Below are 17,283 nucleotides of genomic sequence, written 5' to 3' on the forward strand. Positions count from 1 at the left end.
TGCATTATTGCGCAATAGCAAGAAATATCTAATTGCACAATATTGCGCAATAGCAAGAAATTTTCAATTGGAGTTATCTTTCTTTGTCCAGAATATTAGTTGAATCAACTTAAATCATTGTTTCATACAATATACTTTTACTACAAACTGATAAATTACAATAATCTTTACCATTCAGTGATAACAAGCACTTTGTTTTACATTTTAATGTGTTATGATGTATTTAAATGAGAACTTATTGCTGCAAACTCCATAGAAATTTGAATTTATATCAGTTTTGAAATAAGGGAAAGGGGCATGTAAAATATAATTGGGGTGGGGGGTGGTCAATTTTTCTCATTTCAGATTTCATAAATTAAAAGAAAATTTCTTCAAACATTTTTTTGAGAGGATTTATATTCAACAGCATAGTGAATTGCTAAAAGGCAAAAAAAAAAAATTAAGTTCATTAGACCACGTTCATTCTGTGTCAGAAACCTATGCTGTGTCAACTATTTAATCACAATCCAAATTTAGAGCTGAATCCAGCTTGAATGTTGTGTCCATACTTGCCCCAACCGTTCAGGGTTCAACCTCTGCGGTCGTATAAAGCTGCGCCCTGCGGAGCATCTGGTTTGGTTTTGTAACTGATATTGTTTATTTTTTTTAAAGATGGAACACAGATATTTAACAATAGGAAGTCTATAAAAAATACTTCACCAGCAACTGTGAGATATACTGGATTGTCTAGAAGACGTGACACTGAGGAAGGCTATTAATCGTCTTCGTATATTATCATTTCATATAATATCTTTAATACAATAATTAGAATGTACTAACTGTTACAGGATCATCATTGAAGGGTAAAACAAGATGATGCAAAGTATTCTTATCTGCACGTTTGTGAGTAACTATCGATTAGAAAAGTTTTAAGAACAAATAACTGAAAAAAATAACTAAGAGTTAAATGGTCTTTTAAAATTTTATTGGTGTGCAAAGCGTTGCCCGAAGAAAAATTTGTATGAAGTTCGGCAGAGATTATTTGTAGTTTACCGCAGTGCAAAAATAGTTGAGATATATCATCCTTCCTTTCGATCTAACATAAAACTCAGAATGTCGGTATACATTCTGATTTTAATGTGTCGATAAGGACTTGTTGGATTTTAAAGTAAGATAAGCTACGAACTTACGGAATAAGCTGCTTCTTCTGGATTGTTTATTTTGATTGCACGAACAGTATTCTAAAATTTGTCTTAAAATCTTTGAATATTTATTATTGATAAATATCGATTCAAAATTATTATCTTAATCAGCAGCAATGGTAGTATTTAACGAGCAGATCCTAGCTAGCAACACATATCCATATGTTACTCTTGCAAAAGAGTGAGAGAAGATACCAGAGGAACCTAAGTACACGAAACACAACACAGAAAAACTAAAGACAAGGCAACACAAAACCACACCAAAAACTGAGGGTGATCTCAGGTGCTCCAGAAGTGTAAAAAATAAAATCCCCAAAATACCGAACACCGAAGAAAATCCAACACGGAAAGTCCCTAAACAAAAAGCAAAATCGAAAGCTCAAACACATCAAACGAACGGATACGCAGATTTTTCTCCACATAATGCACCGGTCATGTAACTGTTGCTCATGTAGGTACAAACCCAGTAAGAAGTATAATTCGGTAGGTCAAATTGTTACTACTTGGAAAGAAAAGCTGACTTAAATCACCATTATAGTTATTTCTAAATTGTAACAGATGAGGTTAAACTGTTACAATGTTGTCCTTCTGATAGTACGCTTAAAAAGTAAATATTGATGTCAGAATTACATAATTTTTTTGTTCTTCCCTCGCCGGGATTTGAACCCATGCTACTGTGATATATTATGTATATACAACTCGTCTAAACATCATCCCAACAATGTTAGATCTGTAAATTTGCTTTCGCAACAGATCTTTGAACCTAGTATGAACATATTGATATTATCATATATAAAATTTCTATTTTAATTGTTTTCAAAAAAGGATGTTTTGTCCGGATTTGGCTTTATCAGCCTTCAACGTTTGTGTTATGTTTTTGACTATCAAAGACTTTTGCCTTGATTATCACCGAATAGATATTGATTGTCGTGTATCTGGTGCAATACACTGGGTAGATACTTTTGTTGGTTTATTGTTAGCCCAGAGGGTATCATCAGTTACTAGCACTATGGTAATCGTATAAAATTACTGATATTGTTCTATTTAAATTTTCTGCAATTAAATTTCAAAATCTAGGCAAGTTCCCCCTGTCATAGTTTTATTCCTTGTTGGGTGGAACTGTACTTTTTGGTCCTTTGAGTTTTGTCAGGTCTTCAACGCTGGTATACACCTGATCGCTATGTCCGCCATTACTGAACATCACGAGGGTTACCGTAAAATTTTGACGCCATTATGATAAGTGATTGTTGTATGTCTTCAAAAGTGGTGCAGATCATGAGGTCAACCGGTCCATATTTCCAAATAGCGATATAAAGTGGTATAAAGATTTTAACTTTCGAGCATAACTGAATATAAACTCATTATAGATACCAGAACTAAATTTTGTATATACGCCAGACGTGCGTTTCGTCTACAAAAGACTCATTAGTGACGCTCGAATCCAAAAAAGTTAAAAAGGCAAAAAAAAAAGTACGAATTTGTAGAGCATTGAGGACCATTGAAGGGACAAACATTTTTCAAATGCTCATCTTGTGCAATACATTTTTTTAATTTGAATGGTATTGACTGAATATGTTCTTCAATAAACATGTTATTAAAGTAAGCTGAACCAATAATATTCGTTTCAAAATGAAAACGTTTTTATCGCTCGTATGTCTCTTAACATTCAGGAGAAACACAGAAATTATTATAGGAAATTTTGAATTAATTTCAAAGACAGTTATCACATTTATAAAATTTTGTTAGGATTTAATGCAAACGTTGACCTACATCATAGCAAACGATTAAATGCAAATGTTTTTATTAATTATGTTCAGATGTTAAATTGTAGATGATATCGGCTGTTCTCACAGAATCGAATATCAGCATTCACTTTGACTGTTCAAAATTACAGTTCTGGGAGAGGGAAAACATTGTTTGCAATGCATCAACCCCAGTATTCCAATGTGCTTGGGATATCTTTAGGAATCGATATGAAATGAAATGTGTACGAAAACCAATTTTAATAAGAATAGGTAAGTAGTAAAAACAGGAAATGTAAAGCGATGTTGTTAATTTGAGCCTTTAAGTTAGTAAGGTGATATCATAGAAAGCAATAATGAGAAAATCACAATTCTGAATAAATCATATGGGGAATAAAAAAGGATGAAACAGTCACAAAAAATACTTCATCATTCAACTAAACAAATTTAATGATTTTACATATACGAATGTATGGGGTATTAATGTGAAGATGAAAGTCATTAGTTCATACATTTTTCTAGATATTGATATATTTTAAGATAAAAGCAAGATTAAAACCCACATTGAATTATATTGAAACTAAATGTTTTTACTTTATTTGTATATAAAGTGGTGAATAGCCCCTATGTATCTACTGTAGGCAACCGACCAACGATTCAAGGAGGATTACATTTTGGACCTTGTAGTACAGAACGATACCAACCATTTCATATCGTATCGAATCGCACTGTAGACTGTTGGTATCTCAAAAATAATTGCACAGAGGAAGGCCAGGTTCTTTGTGATAACGAGACTGGTGATCTAGACAGAACTTGTCGATGTGACTATACTAACGGATACGCCTTTGTACAGTTGCCCAAAATCAACTTTTCCTGTAAACCATCAGAGGAAGATTGTTCTTGTTATATAAAAGTTTGTAAAAATGAAACGCATCAGCTTAATCCTGGTAAATATTTTCAGATAGTCACAGTGAATTATGTTTATGTTATGACTTAAAACTGCAACTAATATAAATCTCTTAAATAGTACAAATGATCACAACCCATAAAACATGATGCGGGGGATATATATTTAGAAACAATCACATTACATATATGATGAATTTCAATTCTATATGGGTTACAAAAATCGTGAGCCACTCCTTATATACTGTTTTATTTCGGTATACAATATTACAGCTATGACTAAACGTGCTATAAGAGATATAGTTTAAATGTATTGAAAAAAACCAAAACAAATCACGTGGTATGACTCTTAATAACATGGTTGCAAAATGTAGTTTTGAGAACTGTATGCATCTTTATATAATTTGAAAAGTGTTTTACGTACTTCATACATAATAGGCTTCGATCAACTTTTATACACCCCAAAAAATATTAAAAGGAACCATTCAATTCGTAAGTTAAGAAATACCACTGGATGAAGTTGCATCATTGCTATTTAGGGGTTGTATTTTGTGATTGCTTTAAAATAGTGCGAAAATTAATACAATATTTCTGTTTTGCTTGTACTGGTTAAGTACAATAGCAAAACTATCGACCTCAAATGAATTTCAAACTTTATAAAGGACAAAATCGAAGGCGGGGTTAAACATGTTGTTTGAGATCTCAACCCTCCTCCTATACCTCTAGCCAATGCAGAAAATCAAACGCACAACAATACGCACAGTAAAACTCAGTTTAAGAAAAGTCCGAGTCCATATTCCTGACTTGACAGGGAGTTTCTCATGTATGATTAAAACTGATTTTATAGCTACACATGTACACAGGTAAATCTCTCACTTGTATGAATGTCCCATATAATTCTATTATATTAACACAATGTGAGGACATACCAATCAGACAGGTCAAAAGTTTTGATTCACCAGTCAACATTGTTTTATAATTAAAATCACTATAAAACAAATATCTATTACAACAAAGAAAAACAAAATATCATATAGACACTCTATTGACGAAGTAATTAAGCAGAAAATAAAACACAAGAACACAATGGCAGGCTGTATAATAAGTTATTTTGAGAAAAGTGTCTTCTATTTTTACGTTATTATGTATCGTCTTTTATCCTGTTGATATAGATTAAAAGGGCGAGTATTGAGAATTGATATAATACTTCAAAAAGCCTTAATTCTTGCTTTTCGCTGATAATCAAGTAAAAATACCAATTTTACATAACTTCTCAAAATAAAATATTTTTATTGGGAAACATGTAAAATTATATTTATTATTCTTAGGGAGAGTGTCAAATATTATATGTTTTTTGGGATTTAAAGCAGATAACAAATAACGTGTTATTAGTGTTAGGGTTTTTCCTTACCTTTAGTCCTGTCTGGTGATATCAACTCGTCAATATTTGTATAAAAGGTTTGGTTTTTCAAATATATTGACTTCCTCAAACACTGCTAAAGAGACTATAATTGTCTAAATACGCACCGGTTGTAGTACATTGGTTCTATTTATTATGACCTACCACTGTGCATATACCTCTCTTGGACGTCTACAAACCCTGTTGAAATCATCAGACAAGTAGAATTTTACTTTTCAGTGGTGGAATGAAAAAACAGATATTGTTTTATTGAAAGTTGCTGTTGTGAAATGAAATAACCAAAGTAATTATTGAAAGAATGTTTTTTCTGGTCTTTTATTCTAGCCAGCTTTTTATATCTTTTCAACGAAGGCGATAAAAGGGTCAGAGCTGTTCCCTTCAAAATATCATTCATTTGACCGTATGATGTCATTTCAAAACAAACGGTAGTAGTATTTGAAAAACAATTTTATTATCTGTTGTTCATACTAAATAGTTGTACTTGTTTTTAATATATACTTGTTGGTGTTTCAGAATATGAATGCGTTGAATCATACAACTCATTTGACTTTAATGACACTTGCCTTATAACAGAAAAGTAAGTACAGTATCAATATCATTTCTAAGCACAAAATCAAAAAAACATTAAAGGATTGCAATGATAGTTTAGTTCCCTGTAATCAACGAACAGTTGAATCATCATAAAAATATATACCTTATAACAAGTTGCAGTTATTAGATAGGTTGGAAATGTTCAGAATTTTTTTCTATGCTCAGCTGTCCAAATGTATATGTATTGATTTGTTTTTAAAGATCTCATGACAAGAAACCAGAGACGGATTCTTTTTCACCTTTTACTGTTGATAAACTGACCTCAGTTTCAGGTAAGTAATTATAACTATATCGAGTTGATAATGCAATTAACTTACAACACAATAAGCATGTATTGCGATGGTCTTGTATTATATTTTACAAAACATACACTACAATTATTGTTAAGGATATTCTGTAAATAAGCCATCAATTCAAACCCATCAGATAATATTATTAGTTTTCATGTGTTGCAAGACAGTTGATTCGAGTAATATATACATGTACATATATATGCATTGATTCAAGAATCGGATAAACATTTTTTTCACCAGTCACTCGTTTCATATGACTTTAATAACCATGAAAATAGTGTTGTTAAGGAGAACTTAGTAATGTTCTATCATCAAATAACAGTTGCAATAAGTATGTCTCGCACATTTACCTTTTTTTTTTTTTTTATAACAAACCTTATATGACATTTTTAAAAGACAATTGAATTAAATATGATTTGCTGAAGTGTATTTTAAGGAGTCGAAAGATCATGACTGTCAACTGACTTGAATGGACCAAAGGTCTGAAATTGAATTTGCAACATATTTCTTTGGGGAACTAAAGATTCGACATCTGTACAATTATGAATTTTGGCAGTGAAAAGAAAGTAAAACCACAGCTCCTAAGTTTGTTTTACTTTTAATAATTTTATAATGATTATTTTTACAGCTTGTTGCAAACATTGATATTTTTTGGATGAACAAGCATTAATTTGCAAACAACACAAAATACCGACAGATAACTGTTTTGTGACCTGTCATCATAAACATATATACAAGAAAGACAATGCCTTCTATTTATGACCTTTTTGCTGGTGTATAGTTAGAACAATTTAGTGCCGATAAAATATTGAATTTGCTATATGTTTTATTTTTTGAATTAGACAATAAATCTTCAATGTTTCAGATCCTATTGATTCTAGCCTCGTTGCTAGTGTAAGCGTTGTATGCCTCGTTGTATCCGGTAAGTGATATAGCAATATTTACTGTCAGCTATTTATTTTGTTAAATAAAGCTAGGTATGTGTATGTATCACTCTTTTTGAAAAAGAGTAAACACAAATCAAGTAAAGTCAAAGCCGTACGTACGTGTGTGTTCAACTTGCAAGTTTTACTCGACCTTCCTTGAAAAGGCTTAAAAACAAGAGTTGGAAAACCAAAGACACGTATACACGACCACGGGGTACGCTCGCAATGTAGGAAACACGTACGAAGAATATTACAGTCAACATCTGAGGTCAGATTTGTCTTATTAATTTTGTTTTAAGCTTAAAAAAAAAAAAAAAATCAGAACAATTTAGGTGAAAAATTAAAATAAATGAAACCAATTAAACCAATATTTTGACAGACGGAAAGATAAAGATAAAGGTAAAGACATTAAAACCTAATTTAGTAGCTTAGTTATCGTTATACGAATCTTAAAAGGTACTATTAACAGAGACTTAAAATGTTTAATTGTTTATGCCTAACAAAAAGACATATCAATTGCACATTTTGAAATTCAAATCAATAACAACGACGAAATGAAGACCATTTACAACAAAACATTTCTCAAGATTAGATACATGTCATATTAAACTTAAATTGATTAATTTTTTTTTCAGCAATACTATTTGTAGTGATTGTTTTTACATTCGGTATGTATTATTTACAAAGTCCATATTCCTTCCTCTGATATACAAGAACAAAATTCTCAGAACCTATCATGATTCTCAAAACTTATGTATTTATCCATTATTTGCGAATGTACTAATAATGGGCCGGCAATAAGCCGGTCCATTATATGATATGGTTTGAGATTGTTACATGAGTGTCTGCGTTATATGACAATATAAAGATTTTAGTTAAATGAAAGAAATACATTTTCCTTTATTAATTATTAAATAGGAAGATGCAAAATATGCATAACAATGAATGTTCATTGTTTAATTGTCACAGACTACGTGACCCGTTTTTGGGGCTTTCCCATACCAGGTTATTTTTAGAAATGTAAACAAGGTTCCAAGTTCTTACAACAACTTGTCGAACATGGGAAATGATTTATAGTTCGCGTTTTTTTGTCTCTATATAGTTCTATTTTGATTATTATATATACAGTTTCGCTCATTGAGCAAAATAATCATAATAAAGATAGCTTCACTTTCAACAAGGATTTGTCAGTTGTTACGAAGAGAAAAATATGCTATACTGTCTGAAGCTTTCTGATTTTTAGTTGTAGTATGTAGCATTTTTTTAGTCTGTCGAATACCCAATGAAAATATGAATGAATATGGAGTAAATGTACACGAAACAATATTAATATCATTACGTGGTGAAACCCTAATATGGAACGTTTATTGTTGCCCTTCATCTTCAAGTCACCATGAGGTATTCAACGATGATCAATATTCCTTCTTAACTGGTAGTGAGTTCAAGTTCAAGTTGAACCTTATCATCGGTTTGAGCAGAATTCATGGTTAAATATCATACGAAAACTACATTCATATGTTTATGACTGTTTGTTGATTCTTTTGAATTTCACCAAACCCGAATAGAAAATGAAAACATTATGTCTACTGGGAGAAATAATTAGACATTTGTTTGCTTTAAGATTTTTTTTATATTTTTTGTCAAACGCTTAAGGAAGGGATACAGTGTTTCATTTGTTCGTCATAAAAGTCTTTCGTTTTGACCTACATTTTAAAAATGATTAATTGATTAAAGTTTGCGTTATAACCCATATCTGAGATACAACTCGTAGAGAAGTAATGTTTTGTCAGTAAAAGTCAGAATCGAGAGTCCTAAAAATTTGTCATCTTGACATAAAATTCATTGATGAGTAAATGAGGTGCGTTTAAGTCCATATCTGAGATGTGGAATACAACTATTTGGTCAGTGGATGCAACTTTGATAGTCACGAGTTTCAAAATTAAGTCTTGAAAATAATTAGATGATATTCCATTTCATCAATTTCACTAAAAGATATTCGATTTGCAGAATTAAGTTATATTTTAGAGCATTATCATAACTAATTGGATTGGACCACTTCTGGCAATTGAGGATTAAAGTCGTCTCAATATACAGATTGTTAATATAATACTTTGCACTTTTTTACACCAAAAACCTCTAAATTCCGGCCCAAAAAATTGGTGCGTGCACCAATTAACTCTCTTGTTATATATTGCTCTACGATTCAAACTTTGATTAATTATTTCTTCTAAGATTCTGATAAATTACCATTCGGAACTGTACTTGATTATTGAACTTGGGCATACAGTTCAAATCACATTAATGCTTATAACAGTATATGAAGCTCCTCCTGCAATTTGAATGCTACTTTTAACTTTGCTGACTGTTTGTACATATATGGAAGGTGTGCATATGGTTAGGGTTTATACTCTGTATTGTTATTAGCTCATTTTGGAGATAATCAAACTTTTTTTGGAGCATATTTGCATAAGACGTGCATAGGATTTCCGGATAACTTCTCCTACATTGAATCGTAGAATTATGTGCTCCCATGCTCAACTTTGTGTATTTCAAAATAAAAATTTGCATCTGCGGGTGGAATCGTTTGTGTCTCAAAGACAATAATATTTAAACGGAAGCCTTACATTGACTTTGGTGTAATCATCTTCTTCTTCCTCTTTCAATACAGAGTTGGACTCTTCTTGAGTGTAAACTGACTCTTTCTTTTTATATCATGAGGTCTTCCCTCCTAAATTATCAAAACCAGCGGTAACTATTTACATTTATTATTATTTACAAAGTAATACGCTAACATCAAAGTGGAATACGAGAGCATCACTTCGTCTTGTTTACAATCATGGTTCATGTATTACTTATCCATTATTAAACGAGTTTTCAGAACCAAAATCCAGTTATTCAAACAGCGAAGAACGACGGGCGGTTCAGTGGGTTTGCGGCTGTTAACAGGTTCCGTGCAATAACTTAATATATAAATCATGCAAAAAATGCTTTTCTAGTTCTAATTTGTTGCTTGTGATGACAGCTTTGAGGTCAAGTTTTAGGATTTTTGATGCTTTTCACTTTCGCCTGTCAAATGTTATGTTCTTTGATATGCTGGGAAATTGAACATTTATTCGTTCAACCAACACGACTGTCGTACAAGTGAGAGGTTTGGCGCTATAAAACCAGGTTCGATCCACCATTTTTTCATTTGAAAATGCCTGTATCAAGTCAGGAATATGACAGTTGTTGTCCATTCTTTTGATGTGTTTTGTCATTTCATTTAGCTATGTGATAAGAGACTTTCCGTTTGAATTTTCCCCGGAGTTCAGTATTTTTGTAATATTACCCTTTCCCAATCATGCCAATGTTAATATATAATCAATGATGACAAAATGAGGTCTACTCCAATATTTGCCATTTAAGAAGATATGGTCCCTGCCTTATTGGAAATAATGGCAGTTTAAGTCTGGACATGGAAACACAGAATGTGTTACACAAAATAAGCACGAATACGTTATAATAAGAATATTTTAATTGCACTCGTACTATCATCACTTTTTGACAGCACATTTCTAGATTGTCGTGATTTGAATTACTGTCAGTTTATTTTGAGGTTTGAGTTCCGCTATGTTTTGCTTTGTGGTTTGTGTTCTGTTGCTTATCTTGTTTCTTTTTTAATTCGTTTTTGTTTTGTTTTGTCACTTACAGTTATTGCTTGCCAGTATGTACCTTCTCTACTATTTCGTTGTTAATATTGTAACATATGCTATCCTTATTACAACTATAGGTCACAAAATTCTTTATAGTAATTTTGAAAATGCAGGATTTGATAAAACCGTCTGTTTAGTTTTATGTTCATGAAAGAGTTATCAAAGGTAACAGGATTAAAATTTAATACGCCAGACGGGTGTTTCGTCTGCACAAGACTCATCAGTGGCGCTCAGATCAAAATAGTTATACAGTCAAGCAAGAACTTAGTTGAAGAGCATTGAGGTTCCAAAATTCCAAAAGGTTGTGCTAAATACAGCTACGGCAATATATTCCTGGGATACGAAAATCCTTAGTTTTTCGAAAAATTCAAAGTTTTTAACAGGAAATTTATGAAAATGACCATATAGTTGATATTCATGTCAACACCGAAGTGCTGACTACTGGGCTATGTTGATATAGGACAAAGCATCAGTAGTTCTGATATATTTATATTATGGCATCACTAGTTTTATAACGTATTTTCACTAGGGCCATTTTATGTGAGAAGAACAAAAGCATGCAGTGGTGAAGTGCAGGAAGGAGATCAAGTTGTTATTGAGTTTGGGATATATGGAATTGCCCGTATACACAACGTACAAATAAGGCATCGTGAAAAATTTCTGGATTTTGAAGATGTAAAATATACTGTGACTGAAAAAAATGAATATTTTTGCCATACTTTCACAATTAGAATGAATGATGTAGTACTGGATGACATAGGAACGTACGAATGCATTGTTTCAACTTTGGCGACAAGATTAGGTTGCAAATACAAATTTACCGGAAAATATTATTTATCGTGTAAACAATGTAAGTACTAAAATATTTATGTGACGAATGGTAACATAATACGGAAGCGTATTAGCGCCACACAAATTTTGTTTTAACATTTCTGCCTATGTTTGTGTTATACGTATTACCAAAGAGGAAAGGAACGTAAAAAGAATAGCCAAAATCATCATTATTTCTTAATTTATCAAAAGGATAGCTCATTCGTTATGATGTACATCGTAAAACCTTTCTCTTTCCATAGTGTATAACATCAATGGTCTATAATTTCCTAGATAAAATGCTAACTATATTAATGTATGTACACTGTAGCATAACTGGCACTCAAGGCAAACATATATGAATACTACAAATCTTGAACAAACTTTACGAGGTTGAGATAACTATAAAAGGACAAAAGCCGACCCCCCCAAGAAAAAAAGAAAACCGGACAAGGAATTCATTCTTTACAAAACATATTGATCAGTTTGATATCTTTAAATTAAAAAAATAATGATATCTATATTTTGATGCAAGAACAACATTTAAAGAACATATATAAAGTATATCTTAACTTCATTAAATAGATCCTGGAGCAATGGTAGTGAGTGAGTATTGATTTGTTTAATCACATTAGAGCTAAGAATCAAGGTTTAAGACAAATCTAGGAACGCAATGTCAACAAAAGATGTTTAGAGGGGGATACATTTTATTCTGCTCCGCCGACAGTTGAAAAACTTATCCCAATAATCAAATATAATATATTTTTTACCAAAAAAAATACAATTCGGTGAACGTTTAAAAATCCTGCAGACGTTTTTTTCGATTCTGCAACTAATTATTAAGTTATTCAATCTGTCATCCCTGTAGCCTTCGATTGTGAACAATCGTAGATAACTACTGAATAACATGCCCCTGATTTGGATAAGCACATTAATAATGTGACTTGGTTAAATATATTTGTTAGCGATCACCACCGATCCATTGGGACAGAAATGTAACAGCACAACTTTAGAACAAAAAGTAAAGATCATTTGAAAATAGTTTGCATCATCAGATTTGCACGAAACACAAAATCAACTAACTAAAAAAAACCACACACATTTATGTCTGGTCACAGATACTGAACACTAATTTCAAAGCTAATTACAGCTTATAATTACATCATGTTTTCTTGTTCTCAATTATCAATCAGTAAAATTCAAACGGAATTAGTGTTATGATTTTATAAACAACCCTGTAAAAGTGTAACCTAGTGCAATGCAAAATACATAAAAAAGTGCATAGTAACAAAAGATTATAGGACCAATAGTTTCATATCTGTACAGCAATATATTTTGAGATTTGTTCTAATTTATCAAATATCACCAATAGTAGTTTAACTTGGACATCAAATAGGCTGCCATCCAGAATCAGATTTTTGAAATGATGAATGAGTTGACATTGATCGTATTTAAATTTAAGAACTACATAACCAACATCACCGTAAGAATACAAATGTTAAATTCCGTTTTTTTTAAGAATACAGTAACCTTTATATTTTGCTGATAGTTAGTAGAATTTTGGTAATAGTTCTCACTCAGTAAAGTTACAATTAAAAAGTATTTTGGTTACGTCAAGAAAATCCCTTCCTGATCATATGTGACACAGATATTTCAAAACGGTCACCCAAATCATAATAACGGCCGTAAGCTTTTCGAAAACTCAAACTCAAAGTCGTGCAATTATGAAAACAAAACTAAAATTATCTCAATTGTCATGACAGTTTGTTCTCAGACGACCATGCAGCTATTTGTCAATTTCTAGATTAAGACCAGATAAGTGGACAACTTATTTTCACTCTTCCTGAGAATCTTGTTTAGGAATTTGTCTCGGGGAACAATTCAACAAGAAGAAGAGCAGAGTTGGTGCTTATATAAATACATATTTTCTGTTGAAAAATCAATCATTCAATCATTCAAATGTGACAAGACCATAAAACTTTAATGCAAACATTATGATGTCAGAAAGAGGTATGGTGAAACATGTTGCAGACTCTGCAACAAAACATTGTTTGTACTTTGACCATCCAGAGCAGGGATTAGCGTTCTTCTATATTGTTAATGAAATTGAAAGAAATTAAGTAAAAATTTGGATTTCCTGTTTGTAAAGTGTCGTAGGAGTATATTTTGTGTTTAAAATATAATAGTCAATTATCAAGCAGTTTATTTGATATGCCTTAAAAACAAACACGATGACGATATGACATTTGTATTTAAAGTAAAAAATGGAACTGAGATGAACAATTGCAAACGTTTTCCTTTAAAGACTTCAGGTTTCTTTTGTCTTGCAGAAAGCATTAAAGAACAGATAAAAATTCACAGACAAGACGATTCATATTTTAGAACATCTTTAGTTGAAAATGCTTTAGAAATACTTGATTCATACAATACATTAATAATAGTTGGACTTGAAGGATCTGGAAAATCAAAGATGTGTCTTGAAATTGCAGCTTATTACCGAGATAAAGAATTTACAGTTTTGATAATTACAACAAGTGATACGCGAAACGCAGTTCATTTTATTCGCCCGGACAAAAACGATTTGTATTTCTTTGATGTCAATTTACAATCTGACCAAAATGACGACTTGTTGAAGATATGCAAAAACTTTTCCAAATATCCTAACTTAAAGTTCATAATTACGAAATCATCAGATTTTAAAAGGGGAAAGTTGTATGTAGATAAATTCGAAGACAAACATCATATCAGATTAGATGAATTGTGTCGAGAAGACAAAATTGGTATATCAAAAAAGCATATGATCCAAAACAGAGTAAACATTTGTGATAATTCCTATGAATCAAACTATGAGGATCCAAATGTGATACAAAATTCTGAAAAGCCTGTTCAAATGTACAAGAAAGTATTTGAAAAAATTATTGATACACATGCTTTTACTGGTTTCCCTTTAGCCTGTCAGAAATTTTTTAGCGATCGAACCCTGTTACACCTTGAACACCGTTATTTCAATACGCCTCCACGTTCTGTCATTCGTGAAATAAATACCCTACGTAACAAAAAGGAAGTCTTTGACAAGCTAAAATATGCAGTGTTGGTGTATATAATGATGAATGAACGTACAAGTGTGAAAGATATCCAACGAGATGACAAACTATTGACCACTGTTTGTGAAAATATAGATTTGTCCTCTTGCAAATCTTTCCAAATAAAAGACGCAATTGAACAATTAGAAGGAACATTTCTTAAACGGTCACGCAATATTTTTGAATTTAGTCATGAGATAATGGCAAAAGCTGTTTGGATGTCTTATATAGATATCGATGCACAGTTGTGTGTCTCAACTTGTAAATGGAGTTATATCGAGGATTATATTCGACCTCATACATGGCCTGTTCATGAATACGACGTATGTGTACCAGTAGACAATTCATTAATAATCACAAGGCTAGTAAAGGAACTTTCAGGTGGAAGTTCGTGGTCCGTTGGTCAATATCTTTTAAAATGTTATCAATCTTGCTTCCAGTTCATAAACGATTTTTGCCAGCATTATATGGAAAAAGAAAATGTTAAAATTGATGTGCTTTTGACACTTTGTAGCGCATTTTCAAAAGTTGGAACTAGTTTTGAAGTGTTCAAAACATGTTTAGTTGCCAAAAATAAGCTGTTTTCCTCTAATATAGATCAATTCGGTAACTGCTTATGGCATTATTGTGTGTTACAAGACTATGAGGGAATGATTTCTGATATACCAGACAATGACTTAGACAAGATTTTTAATATCGTGAATACGAAAGGTTATTCAGCTTGTCATTTTGAATTTTATCTCGGTAGATATGGGATGATAGAAAAACATATTGGTCATATTCCACGAACGTTTGAATATTACTCTCAGCTGAAAAAACTTTACCATATAGGCGAAAGAAATTCTGGAAGAATAATTAAAACGAAGCATCTTAAAGTTATTGGCCAGATGGATCTTCTATCAGACGTTTTGAAGGAGACGAAATTTGGTAGTAAACAAGACTTTTCGTCGATCAGGGAAAAGTTATTTAAAATAAAAAATGAAATTATGATAATGGTAAGAATAAAACAGCTTCCATCTAAAGTTGAGGACAAAGAAATAGAAAAGGTTTTGGAAACTTCATATGGATGTAAAATCATCAAACAGTATCGTGAGCGATATAGACAGAATAAAAAAATTACAAACCTTGAAACTGGTGATCGAATAGTCATTTGTAAGCCATTAAAATTTTCACTCCCAAGGCAAATATATATAGCTCAGTTCAAAGTGAACATATATCATGACGATCAAACCAGGAAGGAGTGATTTAAAAGTGAGGGAAGATTTAGACAAATAAGTGCGTTGGTATTATTTGAAAATTGTTTTGAATTTATAGATATTTTTTCTGCATCTTGGCACTAGGAGCCATATATGACATTTTATCTAACATATTACAAGCTGTCGTCGTTGCTTATTAATGTCGAATTCTTAACGTTTTCCATTAATCGTCTTTATAATCATGGACCTTTTAAATAGTATATAGTGTATGTTTGCATTATTTTAGTTCTTATAAAAGTTACCGCTATATTGATTGTGAAAATAGTTTACAAATTTTATTATAAATATTTTGTTTAGACTCAAATAAATGTGACTGCAAATATAGTTCCTTTCGTTGTGCATGAGAGTTCGAATATGTATCTGTATCCAAGAGACTGATATAATATTTAAACTCTTTCTATCTGTTTGTCCGTAATTTTTCGATTTTCTGGTCAACAGGGGAAAAGTGTGAATTTTTTCTACATTTGAAAATGCCTTTACCAAGTCAGAAATAGAACAGTTTTTGTCCATTCGTTTTTAATGTGTTTTGTCATTTGATTTTGCCATGTGATTATAGACTTTCCGATTAGATATTCGTGAGTTCAGTATTTTAGTTATTTTACTTTTTAGACAATAGTTTTAAGTTGACTGAATGCAGACATGTACATTAACTGATGCTCATTAGCTAGTAGATATGTACATTTGTTTTTTAAAATACCACTGGCATAAAGAGATCGTAATGGTGTTATGTAGATAAATTTACCGGTTTCAAAAAGCTAAATTGGCAGCACGTCATCCCTACAATGGCTTCCATTTGACGATTGTAAAAATGAACTGGCGTAATATGGAGATAATGTTGACGAAGTAGAATCCTGGCTGAAGATAAATAAATCTAATGAATATTCCTTTGTTAAAATAAATGATGATGGAAGCAATATTATTTGTTTACTTTTTATTAAACTATTAATATAAATATAAGTGCACATTTCACAAATGGGTAAATGTCACACCCCTTGTTTTGTTTTTAAGAGGTTAGTGTTGCTCTTTACTTTATTATAAGTTGTTCTAATTGTTATTTTTTTACTGTTTCTTTGTATTTGTTTATAAAAAATGCCCTATTATTTGTCATGAAAACTTTTCAATTGTGCAAATATTCTCATTCTTGCAAGTCTCAGGATTAGACAATTTACATGATCGTTAATATTGTACGAAGGTTGTAATGTCTTAGGGTAAAAGAGAGATAAAAGAGACCAGAGGGACAGTCAAGGGTGAGAGAGGGTCTACAAAACTTTTTAGAGCATAAACATATTATAATGCAGCCTCCCTGCTGTTAGAGTCGGCCACCAGATTACAGGTTAAAAAGAAAAGGGATTTATCAACTGGTATGATTTATTATTGTAAAAT

At 31.6% G+C, this 17,283-nt stretch overlaps 1 long non-coding RNA gene across 1 annotated transcript; it reads left to right on the top strand.

The window, feature by feature from the left end:
- The first annotated feature begins 820 nt into the window (after positions 1 to 820).
- On the top strand, positions 821 to 16,335 carry LOC143067264 (uncharacterized). Its single transcript, XR_012975897.1, has 10 exons — positions 821 to 882; positions 3,013 to 3,196; positions 3,565 to 3,870; positions 5,763 to 5,826; positions 6,042 to 6,112; positions 6,999 to 7,055; positions 7,695 to 7,727; positions 11,281 to 11,601; positions 12,147 to 12,167; positions 13,892 to 16,335. It is a non-coding gene; the product is annotated as an uncharacterized LOC143067264 (long non-coding RNA).
- The last annotated feature ends 948 nt before the right edge of the window (positions 16,336 to 17,283 follow it).

The sequence above is a fragment of the Mytilus galloprovincialis genome, chromosome 3 (assembly GCF_965363235.1).
Source record: "Mytilus galloprovincialis chromosome 3, xbMytGall1.hap1.1, whole genome shotgun sequence".
Taxonomy (NCBI): domain Eukaryota; kingdom Metazoa; phylum Mollusca; class Bivalvia; order Mytilida; family Mytilidae; genus Mytilus; species Mytilus galloprovincialis.